Source organism: Malus sylvestris, chromosome 8, assembly GCF_916048215.2.
Source record: "Malus sylvestris chromosome 8, drMalSylv7.2, whole genome shotgun sequence".
NCBI lineage: Eukaryota > Viridiplantae > Streptophyta > Magnoliopsida > Rosales > Rosaceae > Malus > Malus sylvestris.
In genome coordinates, this window is record NC_062267.1 from 21,590,956 (window position 1) to 21,611,124 (window position 20,169).

Here is a 20,169-nt window from a genome sequence, read left to right on the forward strand (position 1 = left end):
CTTGCTGATAACAGTTGATCAAAAATTGCATCGACCTTTGTAATATCAAAAGTATAAACTTTCGACGGTTTCAGTGCTCCTTCAGTAGCCGAGCGGATTTTGACTTCCTTAGAGTCAACTTGAGTCAGTGCCTTGCAAACGTATGGCTTATCTATCACTATCTCAGCTGCATCCACACTAACGCATTCATTCTCGGTTGATGCATAATTGACAGTAGGATTCTTGTAAATCGTCCCCCGAGATGGAGCTTTCGAAATCTTTTCCTCGCGGAGCAAATAATCATACTGCTCGACATGTTGGGCTAATTCGTACATATCCCGAAAGTTTTCCCCCAAAAATTTCTTTTTGTATTCAATGTCAAGACCGTTCAAAGCAAGTCTGACGAATTCAACTTCGGGGAGAGGCACTCGGCACCAATTCCTAGCTGATTTGAATCTAGTAAGATAATCCATTGGTGACTCGTCGGACGCTTGAGCCATCCTTGCTAGTGAGGATACTGACATTTCTATTCCCGGCCGATAAAACTGCTCATGAAATTTCTCGACCAACTCCTTCCAACTCTGGACGGAGTTTGGTGGGAGGTTAATATACCAAGCGAACGCTGAGCCGGTCAACGAAAAATTGAAAAGTCGCAGTTTGTGAAAGTCACTATTAACGTCTCCGCATTGTGCGGTGAAGCGAGCTACATGTTCTAACGAGGATAAAGATGATTCTCCAGCAAAAAGGCTAAAATCCGGGATCTTGAAACCTCTGGGGTATTCGACCTGTTCTACGTAAGCTGGATACAGGTGTATAAACTTAGGGAACTTCGGCCCTTTCTTCATGGCTGAATCGATCATCCGTTGAACTTCGGTCATATCGACGGGTGTTACTTCCACTCTCTGGTCGGATCCGTCTGACCTACTATTTGACCCTCCTCCACTTTCCAATTGAAGTGGCCTGAGCCGAGTAGGAATTGGCTCGGCCGGTGCACTTGATAATAGATTATTCCTCGACGGCAAATGTTGGGCAAGATCGAAAGTTCTACCATCTCTGACCTTACTAACCAGTATTTCGAGTAATCTGGTTTGTGCTTCACTGGAATTGCGTATCACGTCATGAAGCTTATCGATTCCTCGACTCAATGTCTGTTCAACCGTCCGAGATTGCTCGTCAAGCCATTTTCGAAGAAACGACCTTGTGGGTGGATCAGATCCTTCACCACCATCTTCATCACAATCTTCTATTACTCCTTCATTTAGAACGCAAGTGTTCCTGTCGGGAATTTCAAGACTGCGAACCTGACCGCCGAGATTAACTTCCCTTTCTCGGTGAGTTGCGCTCGTGGACTCAGGTGTCACGGCAGTGATGGGATTCTACGCTTGTGGCACATGGTGTCCTATGTTCTGATTTGGTAGATCGGCTCTCGACTTTCCCATAGCTGTTTTCTTTTTTACCGATCGTGTTTCAATTGGCATGAACTTCGTAGTTTAGCACTGGGTCCCACTGGGCGTGCCAAAATGTTGACCCTAGAAACTACCAAGCCTATGTGGCGCGCATGCCGAGTAATCTATAAGCTAACTACGTCCTTCGGTGAATGCGGGCGTGCCAACTTGTCGGCCGAGCTTGGCCGAGGAGTAAATTTGTTGATGTTGCGTTGGGTGCGCGGCTGACTCCTGCATCTTGCGATTGCGACCGAGGAAGGAACGCGTCTCAGCCTCTTGGGTTCTCGAACCTGAAGATAAGGTTACTATTCTTACGAAGTTCACGAGTCGTCGTCGTCGGATTCAGTCACAGTGATGTTATTCGTCAGAGTAAACTCACGCCGAATCGACACCAAAGTGTAAGGGCACAAATACTCAAAGCAAATATAAGTTTTAATGGTGAACGTGGTTCGGTTGTCCTAATGCTGAACTCTAAATCCCACTTGGGAATATCCAATCATAAGATAACTCGGCGTGCAATGCGCCGAGCTCGATATACTGTAACACCTCACTTCGCCGAGGAGGCTAATGAGATGACCTCAATCAATAAGGATTCAGAAATCCTTCTCGATCGAGACTTGGATAGGTAACCAACCGTCTTCGCCGCAGTGCTGTTGATGCCAACGGAAGATACTGCGAGACCGATTGATTCTATGATGACAGAGCTATCTATGCTGACTTAAGATATCATCGGTTGCTTCCACAGTGATGTTGATGCCAACGGAAGATGTGTCAGCGAGAAAAGAAAAGAAAAAATCTCAAGGTTGTTGAGAAAGCTTGCGTAGGGCAGTTTTGTGTTGAATTGTCGGGGGCCTTGAATGATGCACAACCTCTTCTATTTATAGCAACGGCTCCCCCCAAGATCGAGTTAAAACCCTACTCGGACTAGGTCTTCTTCTCCTGATCAGCACCAACTCGACCAGTCCTATTTCACTAGGATTGTGAACCTAGTCCTTAACCAAGCCGGATTCGCTTCCGGGTTATTAATCTTACCGAGACTCCCTATTGCACTAGGACTTGACTTGTCTTGTGTTATGACTTAGTCGACCTAGGTTTGGAGGCCCACGTGCTGAACGATCCATGGCATTCTTGTCGCAAGGCCTTCCAGGCCGAGAATGATTCTATACTCGGCCCAAACTATTATTTTGGGCCCAAACAGAGAGGTAAAAATGGGTATGTAAAAAACACTTTATTTTCTATATCTTGGTCGGTTGTGGCTCACTTCGGTTTGAACTTTTAGAAGCTCTATTCTAGCAAACTTGTAAATGGGCGGTGTGTTATAAGTTATAACCCAAATTTCAACACATTAGTTTTAAAACTAACCCAATCCGTCCGTCTTGGCGAGTTGGACGGGTTGAACGGTTAGTTTGAAAAAATGCCTAACATTAATTGTATGGTTGTTAAGAGTTCAGTCATGGGGACCTTTTTTTTATATGTCTGAATAAAAAAAAATGATCTTTCTTATGTGGACTTATCCAAGGGCACTGTTATTGGCCATACCTTGGGCCTAAAAAATCAATGGACTGACCCTGAGAGAGTATCGACATACATGTCATGTAAAAATTGGTTGCAATAATGCAAAGTAATTCTTTGACTTGGTACACCACAAAAGCCTTGTGGTACGTCTTTGATAATTTGACAATGTAACAAAGTACATGCTTAATCTTGGGCATGTTCCTAGCCTTGCTAGGGTCATTGATTTATTCACAGAGATGTGAAGGAGAATACTCTAAGATATGGTTTGAGAGTTTTTGGTCAAAGCATATGAATATGACTTTGGAAGAATGTTCCAAATCATGTTCACTAGAATTATACAGAATTGCATTGGCTAGTAGATGTGAGATAAACTATCAACTAAACAATGTGGTTAAGAGTATTGGATTAGAGAATGATCTTATTGCATTGTGGTTTTTACTAAATAGGTTCTCCGACCACTTCTACTTAGCTTGGGTAATCATGACATATTGTTAGGTGTCACTCATAATTTGTGGAAGCCCTGAAGATTAGTAATCACTAATATTCATCATAGAGAGAATTGAAAGTAAGTTTCAACTCACAATCGATTAGAAAGAGTTACAATTGCCCATTGCCACGCTAATGGAACCTAGTGGATTGTACACCGTAATTATTCCACTAACTTGTGAGTGGGTACAAAAGTGGCATTATAGCCGAAACTCATTAGGGTTATTGGAGAGGAAACTTAAAGGCACACAAACTCCTTTTCTTTCTTTATATCTCGGCTAGGACTGGCAAACGAGTCGTGTTTCGTGTAACACCTGTTATCTTAACGGGTTGTGTTGTGTCACACCCGTTATCTTGACGGGTCATTGAAAGGTCGTGTCACTTTACCCAATAGGTAAAATGACCAGACCCGCTATGACCCGTTAAGAAAAATATTTTTTTTCCTTCTTAAATTTGCACATACCACATTGCCACATAAATATTACTTCAAAACATAAAAACACATTTGTTGTTAAGTACTACATCTACATTCCAAAATAAGAGCTTAATAAAAAAAGCACCAATACACTACTAGTCTACTACAAAATATCAAATGTGCAAGGATATGCAAAATAATGAGTTTTTCTTTTCAAAGTTGTGAAGCCTTTCTCAGAAGTTAAAACCTTGCCAATGAAACTCAAAGCTTGCATGTTATTCCTTTTACAAAATCCTTCAATTTTCATCGATCATCATGGGGGAAATTGTATTGGAACTTTGGCTTGATCTATTGCATTCAAGAGTTATGTTGATGATGTTTTCAGTAAGGTTTTCTACATTAGAACTCTCTTATGTATAAATTAAGTATAGAAAAATCAAACGTTATAAACCATCCAAATTATGACAAGTTTACCAAAATAATTACGAAAAGAAATAAAACAATAGTACTATACCATAAAAAAATATTACCTCAATTTTTCCAAATTTTCTAAATTAAATTAAATTAAATTAAATTAAATTATATATATATATATATATGATATATATAATTATTATAGTACTTTTAGGGGTATAAAATTATTAGATTAATATTTTGCTTATTGTGTATCGTGTATACCCAGACTAACTGATTATCTTAATAGGTGCTTATCGGGTTACCCAATAAAGACCCGATTCCTTATCGTGGCGACCCGATAACTTGTTAATTTCGTGTCGTGTCGTTGGGTTAACGGGTCGTGTTAAAAATTACTAGGCCTAATCACGGCCCTTAGGGGAAAGTTATACTAGCACCAAAACTTCTCCAAAGTCTTCCATCTTGTCTTCACATCTCATCCTTAATATGGGGACCGAGAGCCTTTTAACCTTGAAAGCTTTAAAGATCATTTTCATCCAAATTGTCACTAATCGTTTCGGCCTACATAATTTGGTCGAGCAAAATTAGTTAGTCAAAGGTTACAGCTGAAACTTTTGCTCAAAGAATTGTAGAACTCCGTCGAGCAAATGCTGTTTACACGACAAAACAGCTTCGTCGAGGGAAGTGCATTGACTAACTTAGCCCAACGAATGTGACTTGCCTGACTTAAGTTTTTCGTCTGGTTGCCGGAAATAAGAAGGAAAAAAAAATATTTTGCCTGATGAAACAGTCCTCGAGTAAAGAATTCAAAGAACAAAAAGTACATAATACATGCTCGACGAAAGTGTTTGCCAGGCAAACTTTTAATTTTGTTTTTTAAAAATTTGTAATATAATTCATAGTTAATTAAATAAATTATTTAGTTTTAATTAAATTAATCTAAAAAAATCACTATACTAAAAATTTTATTCAATTATATTAAAATTGAAAAATTTGTACAATTTTACTAAAACTGAAATATTCATACAATATTATTAAAACTTAAATATTTGTCTATATGAAAAAATTAAGAGCTTTGAAAATGACCGCAAGGCTAGTGCCAAAATCGTCTATCCTTTCCACAAACTCTGAAAGTGAACGGGTAAGAACTTCAATATGAGATGCATAAGTCTAGTAGTAGTTGTGCAGGTGGTACAACCACTCTTTGAACTGATGAGTCCACACTCGGGTTATTTACTCAAACATACCTAGCTCTGCCATATCGATCTCGAAGTTAACTTGAAATTGACAAAAAAAAAGTTTTAGTTTAAAATTACTCTATATAAGTAAAATTACACTTACCGAAAGCTCTATCATCATCGCTTATTTTACCTCAGGGTGAGCTTCTTCCATGCAGGGACTCTCATGAGGCACTTGGTGCGAATGATGGCTCCCATGTCTCACTCAACAACCTATTGACTTCGACCTCCGCTTGTTGATGTCGTGAGTCATAAACAACTCTGAAGTGGGTGAAATGTTGTACAATGTGCGATGATGGCAAAAAATTGCAAAAAAATTCTAAAACAATACTAAAATTTCTAAAATTAATACAAATTCTAATACTTCCAAAACAAATTCTCTTCTTAAAAATTTCTAAAAATTTCCTACAATTTTCTAATGTGTCTAATATTTCCTAAAAGTTTCTAATATCCAAAAAATCTCCTAATTTTTTTAACAATCCTAAACAATTAGAAAAACAATTGAGCCCACCCGCCCAGGCCCGTCCTCCCCCAACCCCCCATCCTCACCCCGTTCTTCCTCTTCCTCCCTACCCCGTCATAGTCGTGAAAAGTGCTAGTGTATATATTTGGTCTAGCTGACATATGATGTACATAATATTTTCACTCATGTCATTTACGTCCTACTTTTGCAACGGTTTAGCATATAGTTGTTGAAAGAAACGAGACAAATATATAATCGTCTGAACAACCTCAATGTCCAAATAGGGCTGAATATCAACCAGAATGAGCTGCTGCAGTAACACATGACAAACATGACTCTTTAAACCCGACAATGTGCCAATTTCCATTTGAGCATGTCTTGATATGTTGTCAATGTACCTGTTTGGAAATTTCACACTTTACAACCACTTCAAGAATGTTTTATTGCCATCCAACTTGAAAGTACAATGGGTGTATTCATTCATGTATTTACCAATAGCACATTCCACCCATAAGTTGGGCCGTATCCCTATTTCTTTCATACTAATACGAGGTAGTCGTGTCCACCACATTATCACAAACGTTCTTCTCAATATCCATGGTATTGGCAATGTGTCTGATTTTCAATTTTGACCAGTATTCCAATTCAAAGAATATAGTATTTTTCATCCAATTTAGACTTATTTTGGGCACTTTTAACTTGGTTGAGGGATGATTACCCGCTGCTTGCGCGTAGGAATCCCGTTATGCCTCAAGGGAATTTTTGTCCTCTTTTGTCCAAAAATCCCCGTGTCGCCTTGCGATTATTTTTGGCTTCATAAATACCCCCACACTTGTTGGGCTGCTTGTAAGAAAAGGCAATAGGTGTAGAGATTTTCTTGCTTTAGGAAACGTAGGATTGCTTCCTATTTTGATGTAGATTCCCTCTTTAATAGGAAATTAGATCCTTCTAGGAAAAGGAAATAAATTTCTCTCAAAGCCTATTTAAGTCCACCTTAAGTGGGTTATTAAATCAACTTTGGAGAGCGATTTATTCTACCCTACAAGAGAGAGAGAGCTTAGAGGATATTTGTTCCCCTTATATAGCAATCTTCTACATCTTGCCCATGCAAAGAACCGTCTTTCGTTGATTTCTTCGTCTTCTCCGTGCCGCACCGATGTAAAAAATTTAATTTTTCTTGTTTAGTTCTTGGATAGTGCTATTGTGGGGCAGGCGTCGGGGTGGTGTGGCACATTGGCTGGCAGGGGCTAGGAGTCGGCTTGGCATAGGCTGAGGAGGTTTTATGGTAGGGACTACTGCTTTAGGCTGCTCAACTTAGCTAGAGCCACGAACAGCTTGTGAGGCTAAGGCCGCAGATTGAAGCGCTGGGATGTAATGCTAGACGGGCTGCATGGCCCATGTCTTTTGGGCTTTTAGTCCTGACGCAGGCTAGGCCGGTGATTGAGAGAAAGGAGAAGGTCGCGGGCCTCATTAGCTGCTGGAATGCTGGGCATGCAGGCCTCTTGTTTGCTGGAATGCTAGGTTGAGCTCCCCTACTGAGTACCGTGAATGACGTTAGCTGCTTAGTTCTCTTCGCTAGGAGAAATGTGGATTGCTCCCGAAAGATGAGTTAAAGAGGATCAAGGCGAATGCATTGGCTCATCTGATCGCCGTCGTGGAACCTACTATGAATGAAGGTGGAAAGAAGAGATTTTCCTCGCTTGCTTAAGAGATGCCGGTTGAGAAAAACTGAAGACTTCCTCCGCTGCTCATGAGGGTCTGCCTACTGCCGAGATGCCTGTGATTGACATAACTTTTTCCAATGGGTAGAAAAAATGAGGCTCCTAGATCTGAGCCTGTGGCACCTGCCATGTCGAGAATGGCTAGTACGATTGCTGATAGGATTACTCAGTGTAAAGGTCCTGTCATGCCCCCAGTGCCGAAGTCTATACCAAGATGCCTGTTGGGAGCTAAGTCTGGTTCACCTTTGGAGAGGTTTGCTACTATGAATAGCGATAAGGTGGACGCTACTGCTAAAGTGGCGCTAAGGCCCATTCCTTTTGCTGCTAAGACTGATTCACCTGCTAGGAAGGATGAGACTGCTCGCGTGGGCAGCTGTGAGAAATCCACTAAGCCTGCTTCTAGGGAGGCTGCTGAGATCTATGTGCTTTTGAAGCTAGATCTTCTTGAAGACATGGACGCTTGTGCTAAGTTTGTTGATGGCGGTAGAAAGGTTGTTTGCCCAAGTTTCTTTGCGAAGCATACGACTCAATATAGAATGACTGCTCTACTTGCTATGATGCATATATAGCAAGGCTGCCAAAGAGGTGGCAAAAACTATGGCAGCTGAAACTTATTCCTCAACCGAGGAGATCAAAAGGTTAGATTCTGAGCTTGTTGCTTTGAATGGGTATAATATTTCTGCCCTCACATCTCTGCAGCTTGAGACTGCTCGCCATGAGATCATTGACTTAAAGACTAGGCTTGACGCGATCCAAGTTAAGTATAAAAGTGCAAAGAAAGGGATTGGATGTTACATACATCAGATTCAAGATCTTGAGTTTGCAGTTTATGAGCTTCGTTTCGCTGCTTATGCAAAGGATGAAGAGTTGATCCCTGCTTATAATCAAGTGATCCACTTCAAGAGAATTGTCGATAGGCTTGAACCCCAAGTGTTGGAACTTCAAGGTGTATTGAAGATCAACAAAAGTTTGAAGAAGGAAGTGGATGCAGCGCGTCCGTGTTGTTCTTCTTGAGAAGAATGAGTAATTAAAGGGTGAGAAAGATGTGCTTGAGGTTTTGAGACCTTCTCTATTTCTCCGGAAGACTTGCTTGCTTTTACTTTTGAGGCTTTCATTGGTGAAGTAGTTGGAGAAGTTAGTGCCCAAGTTAGGGCAGCCGGGGGAGAAGCGCCGGATGATGCCGTTGCTAAGAGCGTTGTGGCTGTTGAAGGTGTGGCGACTGAGTAGTCGTGGGATGTCCAAGCTGCTGTAGTCTTCTAGGTAGCCTTTAAGATTTTATTTGTTTTTCCTTGTAGCTCTTGTTTTGCTTGAACTCCTTCGGCCTTTGCTAATTGTTTATAAACATGCTTCCTTTGCTTTTCTTTATCTTCGTTTCTTTTGTTCATGCCCTAACCTTTAAACTTGATAGACCAGTGGCAGACATGCTACTTTTTTTAAAAGCAGGCAAGCTCGCGTAGCCTATGCATCTGTAGGTGTTGGTGTAGAACTTTGCAAAGTTATTAGCCATAGGGTTGGCAGCCGGATGCCTTAGTTACAAAAGCATACAAATCCGCGTAACCGTTAGGCTGTTAACCTTGGCTTTCTTCAATTCCGTAGGTTGCGTAGCAAGTATCACAACACTTTAGGACTTGGTGTAGGTTGTTCCACGCTTGGCAGAGGTGAAACTTATCGACTACGTAGCATGTCGGCAGTGGATAAAGCTTCGAATATGCGCGCTAGCTTGTTTAACCTTTCACAAGAATGTGTGGTTGTATAAGTCTAGCGTGGCTTTACTGCTTGAAGGGCAAGCTGTAAGCAGTCTTCCAGAAACCGTAGGCTACCTTAGTGCACTATGTAGCAGCTTTAGGGTTCCAAGGCAGCCGTCTGTAGGGCGTACTGCGTAATGTGCCCCCTCCGTCTTTAGGGCCTGGTTCCCCACGAATTAGGCTAAAAGACCCAAAAGCTTTGAAAAAGACCATTGTGGCAACTTCTAGGAATCCTGGCGTAAGCCATCATGCATCTAGTTATACTAGGGCAACCAGGCTCATCCACGTCTGGATATTCGGAGTGTAAAGTTTAGCCTCCTGTCTTGGAGAGATGACCCATGTGGGTGTCGGGGAATCAGAGAGCAATTAGTTTACCCTCTCGCACTAGAAAGCATGGTTGGTTCTTCGGGGGGGGGTGCAATTCTTGGGATGAGTCCCTAAGAAGGGCGCAGTCTTCTTTTGAAGTACATGAGTGATTAGTCGTTGTACGCATGCAGTCTAGCCAAATTGTGATTACTTCTGAATTCCTCATTGAAAAACGAGTGAAACGAACGAGAACTTAGCTGTAAGGTAGAAACTGCATAACAATTGGATAATTCTTGGCTTGTGAGGTGGTGCCCGTTGAGCTTCTTGAGTCTTCGGGCTTTGATGTAGCGGGAGGTCACACATGGTACTTCTTCAGATTGTAGGCGCTCCACTGCTTTTCGATCTTTTTATCGTTTCATGTTGGCGAGGGTGTAATTACTTTTGCCGCCTACTCTACTGATCTTGTACGAATCTTCCCAGATGGGATCCATCTTTTTGGAGCATTTTCTGCAGGCAGTGATGAAGGCTTTTCTTAAGACCAGATATTTGTTGGAAATGTGCCCTAAAGCCAATCATATGATGATACTTTACGGACATTTCACATGTTAAACTAATCTAGTTTAATATAAAGGGCAAAGATTATTGTTTGAGCCGTCTCATATAAATGTTATATGCTTAAACGATAAAGTCCAAGGAATATGTGATTGGGAGAATGCGATCTAATGAAGTTAGATTCATGAGACCATTCTTTCGTAGACACATCCTAAATGTTCCTGATCATAGGATTGCCAATTGGGCATTGACAGTCCGTTAAGATCAGTACGTGCTATGTCTTCTCTCAGGGAGAGTGACTAGTCTCGAGTCATTGGTGTGTGTGACATCAAGACAAGTACGTAGGTGCTCAATAGAGAATGAGTTCACTGAACACGATCAACGAAGAGTTCTCATATTCATGTCACATGAGAACTCATGGTTGGGATAATGCAAAGTAGTCATTTGACCTGAGGCATCACAGTTGTCTTGTGGTTAAGTACTTGATATTTGATTATGTCAAACGTCATTCCATTGGAGTGTCCACGACATCGTTGGGGTTAAGCCACTTAGCCATGGAGGCAAGTGAATGCGCAACAAGGGATCTCTAACCTTCAAACTGTTTGAGGGAGAATACTCTATGATATGATTTAGAACCTCTGGCCAGAGTATGAATGAGATTTAGAAATGTCGTTCTAAATCACATTCAAGGTAATCATATAAGCACACGAATCACATTGGATAGTAGACATGAATAAATAAACTATCAAACCAAACAATGTGGTCAAGAGTATTAGATTAGAGAAAGACCGTATTGCATTTGTAATCCTAAACTGAATAGGTTCTCCACCTCTTCTGATTAGCTTGGGTAACCATGATATGCTGCTAGGTGTCACTGTTGGTTTGTGGAAGCCCTAAACGTGTATAATCACTAAAGGGAGAATTGAAAGTAAGTTTCAATTCACAATCGATGTAAAATGGTTTTAATCGCCCACTGCCTCGCTAAAAAGAACCTAATGGATCGCACACCGTGTAAGGTGGAGATTGAAGAAACAATGGAGATGAGTAAGAATGATTAAATGGTTTAATTATTTATTTATGGCAAGGATTAATTAATATGTTAATTAATCAAACGAATAAGTTCGTTAAAGACCTCGGGATAGTTTTGGACGTTTAGGCCTAATGGGCTTCGAACGTCAAGCCCATTGACTTAAGTTGTATGACAACTTAATTCACAAAAGCCCAAAAGCCCAAACAACACCCTAAGGCCGGCCATATGGTTAAGGGTGGTGAACTTGGACTTATTTACAAGTTTGCCACTCAAATGAATAAAGGTATAAATATGACTTTATAGCCAAAATTCATTTAGGGTTTGTTTTGGAGAAAATTGGAGAGAACATGTCTCTCCATTTCTCTCTAAAGAGGCCGGCCCCTTGGAGGGTGCATCTAGCAATCCCACTACTCCAAGGTCACTCATTTCTTCTCCAATCTCTCCTTGGTGAAGAGACTTAGAGGTTCTCAATTTTGGGAACTTGGAGAAACCTATTCTTCCATCCAAATCCATAGATTTAAGATGCAAGGAATGAAGGCCCTCTCTTTGGGTGATTAGCATTTGCTTATGCAAAGAGGAATCTACAAAGGTATAAATCTCAACTCACTTTGTTTTGAGTTGATTAATGGTTCACCAATCTACTAGGCTTTGAATTTCATGGTTAATGTTTTGTTTTTAAGTGCATGCAAGCATGATTCCGCCTTTAATTGTTAATTGCATGCTTATTGATGTTGCTTAAATGAACATGTTTTCACAAAATATTCCTTCAATATTCGGGCTGGAACTGCCGGATCTTGGTCATTTTGTTGTAGTTGGAAATGAGTTGTAGCTAGTAAGCTGTGATGCAGGTGATGGTCTGTTCGTGCATGTCCTCTACCAGATCTAAGCTTCATCTCCTTACTGTTCTGCTCAATGCTCAGTAGTAGTGCAGTAATACTTGGCTCGATGACATTGGGATGAATGATTACTTCTGAGCCAAATGCCAAAGAGAAATGAGTCTCACTGGTTGCTCGCCTTTTGGTGGTGCGATATGCCCATAGACATCCGGGGAGTTCATCTGGCCATTTTCCTTTATTGTTGGTGAAAGATTTCTTGAGGCAGTCGAGGATCATCTTGTTGGATGTTTCAGCCCGCCACTATCTTAAGGATATCTTGGCATGGACATGTGCTGCTTGATGCTATACTGTTGGAAGAACTTCGCCACATCTTGACCCACGAATTGCGGGCCGTTGTTAGTGACGATGGACTAAGGGATGCCAAATCGGCAAATGATGTTTCTCCATATGAAATGCTTTATGTCCGTCTGAGTTGTGGTCGTCTTGGGCTCTGCTTCTACCCATTTGGTGAAGTAGTCTGTTGCCACAATCATTATGCCTCTGCCCCTAGTAGCAGGCGACATAGGTTCTACCAGGTTGATTGCCCACTACATGAACGGCTAAGGACTTATCTGCGGGTGTAGCTCGTTGGCAGGCAGTACTGGTATCGGCTTGTAGCGTTGGCAATGGTCGTACTTTTGTACTAACTCTTTAGCATCTTGGTGCATGGTAGGCTAGTAGTAGCCTGTGTTAAGAGCATTCTGTGCTAAAGATTGACCTCCGGAGTGATTTCCATAAATGCCTTCGTGGATTGAGCTTAGACCCTTCAAGTCATCGGGATACGCTAGGCAGCAGAGATATGGTCCGGTGTAGCATTTTCGGATGAAAATGCTGTTCCACATGTAGTAGCGTATTGCCTTGATTTGGAGCTTCCTAGACTCCAATCTTTTCGTGGGGAATGTGTCATTGACCAGGTAGTTTATGATGGAATCTTGTCAGTTTGAAGTTATACTAAATTGTGACACCTTGGCTGCTGGCTTCACCTCTATGCTCGGCTCGTCTAGATACTCCACGAGAATAGAGTGTTTGAGTTGGTGGTCAAGGGCGGAGCCTAGGCCGGCTAGTGCGTCCACGTGAGCGTTGTCTGCCTGTGGAACTTGAGTGAAGGTGTAAGTCTAAAATGCCTTAAGCGGTCTTGCTAGTGATTAGTTGGGAATCAGAATAAATTGCAAGCTTTTTCACTACCAAGTCTTTTGCCATTCAGAAGCCTGCTAGTAGGGTCTCGTATTCTGATTCGTTGTTGGATACTTTGAAACCTAGGCATCGAACCGTCTGGATGACAAGGACTATGCCTGCTATTGAACCTTTGTAGTTGGATGGGCTGTGGACATGCAAATGCCAGAAGTTTCCATCGTTGGGCCATTCTATTGCGTCATGAATGCGTGGTAGGAAGCTGTGGAGCTGGGGCCATGTTACACACAGCAGGAGATGCTCAAATGCCGGTATTAGACCATTCTAAAGTTGAAGTGGTGCTGAACTACCGGTACATGTTGCTCTATGTAGAATCTTTTGGGGTGACAAGGACAAAACTTGCTTTCGAGTGTGTCCTTCTAGTGTTCGTCTGCCCTTGGTGCGTCTTTTGGGCCTAGTTGTTGCGTTTATTAGAAAACTTTGATTTGCCAATGTCTTACGCCTTTATCGTCGCGTGTCTGGATTGGGCAAAATAGTGCGTCATGAGGATGACTACATGCGTTTGAAGGTAAAACTTGAGCTTCTAGGTTACAACAACTATCGTCAAAGTTAGCTTTTGAATTTTTAATAGCATCGATGAGAGCTTTTGAATTGTAGAATACAGGTGGTCGGGTCCCCAACTCTTCTTGCATGATGGTAGAGCTTATTACTGCTTTAGATACTGTCAAACATATGAATAAGTCCTCCGCTGCTTCCGGTTTGGATAGTAAGGAGGTGATGTCGGGTACTTCTTCAAGTCCTTGAATGTGTATTGGAAAGCCTCGTCCTAAAATGCATGATTCTCTGCCAGAGCGAAAGAGTCTACCAGAGTTAGATCTTATTTCATGATCAATTTTTCAAAAACGGCTGGTCTGCTGGAAGTCTTTTTTGGAAGGCTGCTCTAGCTATCGAGTCGTTGCATCCGACTATCCTTACCTTCTCTGCTTTGAACCTCCTCACATAGTCACGAAGCGAATCTTTTGGGTTCTTCTTGACGTCGAACAAATGGTCAGACTTCTTTTTGATCGAGCGATATGATGAATATTCTTTGGTGAAAACCAAAGAAAGTTGGTCGAAATTCCGGATGGATTGTGGTGGCAGGGTGTAGAACCAATCTTACACCTCACCTTGTAAAGTGGTGGCGAATATCTTGCACATGAGATCATCGTTGTTTCGATAGAGGATCATTGCCCTTCAGTAGTGCTTTAAGTGTCTCTTCGGGTCTTCATCCCCTTTGAAAAATGTGAAATGTGGCATGCTGAACTGGCGTGGAGGCTCTGCCTGCTCGATCTTGTCTGGGCCACGAGAGTGGGCTGCTCAGCTAGAGCAGGCTGGGCCATAATAGCAGGTTGTGTCACGAGAGTGGATTGCTCGGTGGGAGCAGGCTGGGCCATGAGAGTGAGCTGCTCGGCGGGAGCAGGCTGGACCATAAGAGTGGGCTGCTCGGAGTGTGTTGCATATGGGTGTGAGGCTTGGGCTCGGCTTGGCAACGCGTTGAGTTTGCGTTGGGCTTGGAGTGACATGGCTTGGGTCGTGGCCTTGGTGTCGTGAGCCGTGAATGGCACGGCTCGGGCCGTGGTAGCAGTACCATGGACCTCGCCACGGGTAGTGGTGACCGTGGTGGCCAACGCGGTGGTTGCCATGGTGGAGCCTCGTAACGATGGTGTCGCTCCTATGATCACATTTAGCCTTGTGGATCGCCATGGTCCCATTTCTTGAATATTGGAATTTTCACTTGTGGAATTTTCTAAATTTCTAGCCATTGTATTTCTCTTTTATGTTTTATCAAAGATCTTTGCAAATAAAAAAATTCTAATAATAAGAACGTACGAAAAATCTACAAATGGACAAGAAAATAAAAAAACCTTTTGATGCGGGAGTCTTCTACGAGTGTGTGACTCTTCTCTCAGTGAAAGCAGCAATTTGTGGATGCAAATTTCTTCCTCCTTGATCTTGGACAAAATTGCACCTACAAAACAATTAACACCTTAGATCAAGGCCAAGAGCCTCACGCGCCCACGATGAATTGGGGGGGGAGGGGGCTTTGGCTGAAGAACCTTTGATGCCAAAGTTAGAATTTAGAGAGAAAAAGTGTTTGAGAATTCTAGAGAATTTTAGCAAGAGTTGGAAGTAGTTTTTGGGAGAGAATGGTGAGCTATATATAGGGATATGGCCGACCCTATTAGGAGAATAGGGACCGGCCATTTAGGTATTTTTGGGGTGTAAATTATGGTTAATTAGCCATTAATAGATTAATTAGGGAATAAATCTATTAATTGACTAATTAACATATTTTGAAAGAAATTATTTGGGGAGTTATGGAATGATTAAGATAATTAGCTAATTGATTAGCTAAAAAAAGGGAAAATGAGGTAAAAAATATATGGAATGAAATAGGTTTTGGGAGTTACCTTGTAGAAGGAATTTGATGAGATAGGTTTTGAATTGTTACCTATTTTGGGCACTTTTGACTTGGTTGAGGGATGATAACCCGCTACTCGCGCGTAGGAATCCCGTTATGCCTCAAGGGTATTTTTGTCCTCTTCTGTCCAAAAATCCACTTGTCGCCTTGTGATTATTTTTGGTTCCACAACTCTTATATATTCATTATTAATATATTCTCTGTCGGTTATATCCGACACAATTTCTATCAGTTTTAGAGTATTTTCAGTTGCTTATTATATCCGTCATTGCATCAATTTTCTGTCGGATTTTACTTAATATCCGACAGTAACATACGTTTTTTGTCGATTATCATAGTGACACTAATAAATGGTTCCGTAGTAGTAAAAAGGTGTTAGTTACGTTTAGGACAAGTCATTGTGGATTTTTACTCAACGACTCATATATTACCCGACGAAACGGTTCATTGCACAAAGTCTTTCTACCCAACGGACTTGTTCTTCCGTCGGTCAAAACGTAGCATAATACAAGCCAATTTTTTCTCTTAACACGAAAACTTTGCGCGATGAAAAATAATTTACCTGCCGAACTATTTTGTCAGGCAAAGTTTCTGAAAAAAAAAAAAAAAACCAAAACATTGACCTCTTTTGCCTGACCAAATTTTTAAGTCTGTTAGGTAAAGTTGCTTTGCCCGATGACAATTGGTTTGTCGGGTAAACTTTCATCGGGCAAATGTACTTTTTGGTGGTGATTCAATTAAAACGGGCGTGTTATATATATATCTTCATCTCATATCCTATCTTAGTCACTTTATCGTATATTTTCCAACGCTAAATCGTTTAAGGATATTTGTTGATTTCTGATCTTCTATATATATATATCCCTCATCAACTATGCAAGACCTTTTCTTTCCATCAGTTCCTTTAAGCACAACTTTCCTGGTTGTCGTTGTCGTCACTTACAAGTGGACCAAAACCAAATAAACTTTAGCTGGTTCTGGTGTGGTTTTTGTGCAGTTTGCGCATTCACTGGTTGGTTACCAGCTTTGGAGAATGCTTAAACCTATAGGTGGAAGCGAAGGTGCAGTTTCACCCAAAGTTTAATAGTTAACCTACATTGTCCCCAACACTAGTTACATGTTAAGCATGTGATATCTTCTAACATTTTGTTTAACAAGTGTCACTGTTCTCCTTATTAATACATTTTAAAGCGTTTGGTGCCAACTTAGCATAAAAAAAAGAAAAAAAAAAAGTATCACTGTGAAATAATTCCGAATATTCAGAGGGTAAAATTATAATTAGCCCAAATGAAAAGGAGGCAATGATTCCAAAAAGAAGGTTTTTATTCCAGAATGGGGCTATTAAAATGAATCAAATCCAGATGAATGTGAGTGGAATTGGAATAAAACTCTAGGTTTACAACTTTGCATATTCCACCAATGATAAACTAAACAATATCTTACGTAGTACATGTAGGGAATCTCACTTTTCTCCCTGGGTAGGAATTTAGCATTAGGATTCCTTGCATTATTATTGTTCCATGATTAGGCAAATCAGAATTAGAATATATATTAGAGGAATAGAGAAGAAATTAATGTTTAAGCGCATTCTAAAGATGAGAGTGCTGGTGAAGGGACTTGCTTAATAAAAAAGTTATTCCATTTTTCAAGGGCCTAATTCAGAGCTTTTATGGCTTTAACCTTCCTTTTGCTTGCCTAACTCTTTCACTTTTTTGACAATCTCTGTAGCTACCAGAATTTTGCTAAACTTCTCTATCAAGTTCGGCTTCAAACTTCAAAGCATCTCTGCCACCGACTTTGACTAATGACATACAAATGTCCATGAAAACAAGTTCGTAGAAAGAATCGGAAAGACCTGGCTAGCTATAGCACTTTTAAAAAAAAATCAAGAGATCCCCTTTGTTTTGTGGTACAAAGCACCTAAGTATCGAAAAAGACAATGAAAGTTCTTTTTTTTATTAGCAACAAGGAAGGTCCAAGCATTTGATTGAGATCTCAATACCATGCGTGAATAATCATCACTGCATTCTTAAAAGTCACCAAGTGAAATAGTGAATAAGAGCACAATTTTTTTTTCAGGAACCGAATATAAAGACATTTTTTAATTAAAAATGTTTTTAGATGTCCATACTGTCTGAGTAGGCCATTGGAATAAGGTTGGACTTCAATGCTAAGAAGCAATGTATGGGATCCAAGTCCTTAATATCAAATTCTTTGATGAGAATATCAGTGAATAAAACCATAAAAAAAAAAAAAAACTGATATCACTTGAACAATAGCTAATTGGTGATTTACTAGTTAGTTTATAAACTAGGTTACGGCACTTAATAGCTTTCGCCTCTTTTATGTGAGTAAAGAAAAATAAAACTCTTCACTTCTTCCTAAGTATCGTATTTAGTTTTAAACATGGGCTTAATTAAATTGGCTAGGTCAATATATCCTCTCTCTACATCTAAGTTTGAATTCTCTTCATTGTTTATTTAAAATTAGAGTATCATTTAAATAAATATAAAGTTACTGTAATCAAATATCACTTAGTCAAATTAAAATATCACGTCACTTTTTGTCGTAGGCATTTGTAGGTCACCAAACTTATATAAATTAGCCCAAGAAAATATTATTGAAAGCAATTTAGTACTTGCATGTTGTTAGGAAACTTCCACCATCTTTCTGCAGCTGGTCAATCATATTTTTCAACAACATAATCTAATCACAGAGAGGAAGAAAGAGGAACAACAAACAGTCTTAATTTCAAAACTTTCAGGCTAAAACAAAAAGAAACCGAAAGTGCGACTATATATATAATATGCATCTCACTCTTTGTATATGAATGCAGAATGTGCTAACAAATTCAACATTGTCGACCTTAGCTTGATCTTAATTTACGAATTAGAGGCTGCATGGATGCCTTTTCTTTGTGAAAATGTATAGATATAAAACGTTAGAAACAGTCCAACCACTTAAAATAAACGGTTAAGAATATTGTTAAGAATATTATAGGAAAAACAAATTAATTAAATAAAATGATAGCTTCCATTTGGAGACAATTACATGTATGGTGTATGAAATGCAAAATCCATTGAAAAATCCAAAAATGTGATGTTCTGGAATGTAGAAAAGCGCATCCACATCAAAGTAAGGAGAAAAATTATAAATGATAGGTTATAGCTAATGGTTTTGATTCAAACAACGTACGTGGGTTTTGGTTGGAGCGGCTGGTTGTTTTTTCAGTTTAGTACAAACAAGTGCACTGATATAGCTTACAAGGGGCGCAGTGTGGAATTAAGTAGTTGTATTATTAGTGGTATAATTGATGCTTTCTCTGACCACATCCTTATTTAATCAAAATGGGTAATGTTTGGAAGATCAAATTTTTAAACCAAACTTGCAATAAAATTTGGAATTAAGTAATTGTATCATTAGAATTGATGCTTTCGCTTTCTCTTTCCTCAGGTATACCACATCCTTAATTAATCAAATTGATCGTTTCTTGTTGTCCACGTTTGAAATTAACCTTTTCCTTACTTCAAAATACATATTCTTTGAACGGCATAGTAGTCGATTAATTCTTTTATTATTTGATCAGTACTAATGCACTGTTCTGAGGCTGCAGGTTCATGCATGTTCTACGTACTTCATAATCTCTGTCTTTTTATATATGTAAATTACGACATTTCTTATGCGTACAAGTCCTATTGTTATGGGTAAACAATATGCATTTAGCACTGTTCTTTATTCTTCTCATGTTTATGAAATAAATACATTTTCTTTACATAACTATATTCCACGTGAATCGTTATTTTCTCAGAATGAAATCATCACAAATTTCAGTTCTTTGATACACCTCAAAGAGCATTTTGTTGAGAATGAAGTCAGGTGCGCCTCTCTTCAAACAAAGACGAACCACACCCCCCCCCCCCCCCCCCCCCCCAAAAAAAATGCAAAGCAAAACGAGTCAGACAATGTGCCATTGAATTAGATAGCTTGATGGCGAAAAAACCTCCAGTGACCTGTTTGATCAGTAGCTCCTTCGAGTCCTCAATTGCCCTCAGTAATCATATCCCTATTAAAGAAGTATTAGAAGCCTGTTGGAGAATTATTGGTTTATAGGAAAACAAATTTGATGGGCATAAAAATTATTATATTTATTTTAAAGTTTTTCTTTTGAGAAAAAGTAAATGACATTTTTGTAAATTACGTTGTTTTTTTTTCATAGAATTAGGTATCTTCCTTAGATCACCTTTAAAAGTTAGAAACTTTAGAAACATGAGTCACATCATAATCTGACTTTGCACATATATCACTGCATTCACTACAAGAAATCGAATTAATATAGGCAAAAATATATGCCTCTAAAAACCACCAATAGGGACAAATATATAGAAAAATCACC